Raw genomic sequence first — 3,563 nt, 5'->3', positions numbered from 1 at the left:
GACACTTTCTCGCACTGACGTCTGCTTATTGTAAATATCTTGTACTTGTTTTTACACCTTTTAATGTTAAAGTTGGCCTCTGTGCTTTTCAGTGTTGCAAAGACACTTTCTCGCACTGACGTCTGCTTATTGTAAATATCTTGTACTTGTTTTTACACCTTTTAATGTTAAAGTTGGCCTCTGTGCTTTTCAGTGTTGCAAAGACACTTTCTCGCACTGACGTCTGCTTATTGTAAATATCTTGTACTTGTTTTTACACCTTTTAATGTTAAAGTTGGCCTTTGTGCTTTTCAGTGTTGCAAAGACACTTTCTTACACTGAGGTCTGCTTATTGTAAATATCTTGTACTTGTTTTTGCACCTTTTAATGTTAAAGTTGGCCTTTGTGCTTTTCAGTGTTGCAAAGACACTTTCTTGCACTGAGGTCTGCTTATTGTAAATATCTTGTACTTGTTTTTGCACCTTTTAATGTTAAAGTTGGCCTTTGTGCTTTTCAGTGTTGCAAAGACACTTTCTTACACTGAGGTCTGCTTATTGTAAATATCTTGTACTTGTTTTTGCACCTTTTAATGTTAAAGTTGGCCTTTGTGCTTTTCAGTGTTGCAAAGACACTTTCTTGCACTGAGGTCTGCTTATTGTAAATATCTTGTACTTGTTTTTGCACCTTTTAATGTCAAAGTTGGCCTTTGTGCTTTTCAGTGTTGCAAAGACACTTTCTTGCACTGAGGTCTGCTTATTGTAAATATCTTGTACTTGTTTTTGCACCTTTTAATGTTAAAGTTGGCCTTTGTGCTTTTCAGTGTTGCAAAGACACTTTCTTGCACTGAGGTCTGCTTATTGTAAATATCTTGTACTTGTTTTTGCACCTTTTAATGTCAAAGTTGGCCTTTGTGCTTTTCAGTGTTGCAAAGACACTTTCTTACACTGAGGTCTGCTTATTGTAAATATCTTGTACTTGTTTTTGCACCTTTTAATGTTAAAGTTGGCCTTTGTGCTTTTCAGTGTTGCAAAGACACTTTCTTACACTGAGGTCTGCTTATTGTAAATATCTTGTACTTGTTTTTGCACCTTTTAATGTTAAAGTTGGCCTTTGTGCTTTTCAGTGTTGCAAAGACACTTTCTTGCACTGAGGTCTGCTTATTGTAAATATCTTGTACTTGTTTTTGCACCTTTTAATGTCAAAGTTGGCCTTTGTGCTTTTCAGTGTTGCAAAGACACTTTCTTGCACTGAGGTCTGCTTATTGTAAATATCTTGTACTTGTTTTTGCACCTTTTAATGTTAAAGTTGGCCTTTGTGCTTTTCAGTGTTGCAAAGACACTTTCTTGCACTGAGGTCTGCTTATTGTAAATATCTTGTACTTGTTTTTGCACCTTTTAATGTTAAAGTTGGCCTCTGTGCTTTTCAGTGTTGCAAAGACACTTTCTTGCACTGAGGTCTGCTTATTGTAAATATCTTGTACTTGTTTTTACACCTTTTAATGTTAAAGTTGGCCTTTGTGCTTTTCAGTGTTGCAAAGACACTTTCTTGCACTGTGGTCTGCTTATTGTAAATATCTTGTACTTGTTTTTACACCTTTTAATGTTAAAGTTGGCCTTTGTGCTTTTCAGTGTTGCAAAGACACTTTCTTGCACTGTGGTCTGCTTATTGTAAATATCTTGTACTTGTTTTTGCACCTTTTAATGTCAAAGCTGGCCTTTGTGCTTTTCAGTGTTGCAAAGACACTTTCTTGCACTGTGGTCTGCTTATTGTAAATATCTTGTACTTGTTTTTACACCTTTTAATGTTAAAGTTGGCCTCTGTGCTTTTCAGTGTTGCAAAGACACTTTCTTGCACTGAGGTCTGCTTATTGTAAATATCTTGTACTTTTTTTTACACCTTTTAATGTTAAAGTTGGCCTTTGTGCTTTTCAGTGTTGCAAAGACACTTTCTTGCACTGAGGTCTGCTTATTGTAAATATCTTGTACTTGTTTTTACACCTTTTAATGTTAAAGTTGGCCTCTGTGCTTTTCAGTGTTGCAAAGACACTTTCTTACACTGAGGTCTGCTTATTGTAAATATCTTGTACTTGTTTTTACACCTTTTAATGTTAAAGTTGGCCTCTGTGCTTTTCAGTGTTGCAAAGACACTTTCTCGCACTGACGTCTGCTTATTGTAAATATCTTGTACTTGTTTTTACACCTTTTAATGTTAAAGTTGGCCTCTGTGCTTTTCAGTGTTGCAAAGACACTTTCTCGCACTGACGTCTGCTTATTGTAAATATCTTGTACTTGTTTTTACACCTTTTAATGTTAAAGTTGGCCTTTGTGCTTTTCAATGATGCGAAGACACTTTCTTGCACTGAGGTCTGCTTATTGTAAATATCTTGTACTTGTTTTTACACCTTTTAATGTTAAAGTTGGCCTCTGTGCTTTTCAGTGTTGCAAAGACACTTTCTCGCACTGACGTCTGCTTATTGTAAATATCTTGTACTTGTTTTTACACCTTTTAATGTCAAAGTTGGCCTCTGTGCTTTTCAGTGTTGCAAAGACACTTTCTTACACTGAGGTCTGCTTATTGTAAATATCTTGTACTTGTTTTTACACCTTTTAATGTCAAAGTTGGCCTCTGTGCTTTTCAGTGTTGCAAAGACACTTTCTTACACTGAGGTCTGCTTATTGTAAATATCTTGTACTTGTTTTTGCACCTTTTAATGTTAAAGTTGGCCTCTGTGCTTTTCAGTGTTGCAAAGACACTTTCTCGCACTGAGGTCTGCTTATTGTAAATATCTTGTACTTGTTTTTGCACCTTTTAATGTTAAAGTTGGCCTTTGTGCTTTTCAGTGTTGCAAAGACACTTTCTCGCACTGAGGTCTGCTTATTGTAAATATCTTGTACTTGTTTGAACACCTTTGAATATTAAAGTTGGCCTCTGTGCTTTTCAGTGTTGCAACGACATTTTCTCGCACTGAGGTCTGCTTATTGTAAATATCTTTTACTTGTTTGAACACCTTTTAATGTCAAAGTTGGCCTTTGTGCTTTTCAGTGTTGCAAAGACACTTTCTCGCACTGACGTCTGCTTATTGTAAATATCTTGTACTTGTTTGAACACGTTTTAATGTTAAAGTTGGCCTTTGTGCTTTTCAGTGTTGCAAAGACACTTTCTCGCACTGACGTCTGCTTATTGTAAATATCTTGTACTTGTTTGAACACCTTTTAATGTCAAAGTTGGCCTTTGTGCTTTTCAGTGTTGCAACGACACTTTCTTGCACTGAGGTCTGCTTATTGTAAATATCCTGTTCTTGTTTTTGCACCTTTTAATGTCAAAGTTGACCTTTGTGCTTTTCAGTGTTGCAACGACACTTTCTTGCACTGAGGTCTGCTTATTGTAAATATCTTGTACTTGTTTGAACACCTTTTAATGTTAAAGTTGGCCTCTGTGCTTTTCAGTGTTGCAAAGACACTTTCTTGCACTGAGGTCTGCTTATTGTAAATATCTTGTACTTGTTTTTGCACCTTTTAATGTTAAAGTTGGCCTTTGTGCTTTTCAGTGTTGCAAAGACACTTTCTCGCACTGAGGTCTACTTA

Source organism: Pelmatolapia mariae, linkage group LG9 (assembly GCF_036321145.2).
Source record: "Pelmatolapia mariae isolate MD_Pm_ZW linkage group LG9, Pm_UMD_F_2, whole genome shotgun sequence".
NCBI classification, from domain to species: Eukaryota; Metazoa; Chordata; class Actinopteri; order Cichliformes; family Cichlidae; genus Pelmatolapia; species Pelmatolapia mariae.
Note: the sequence above shows the minus strand (reverse complement) of the source record.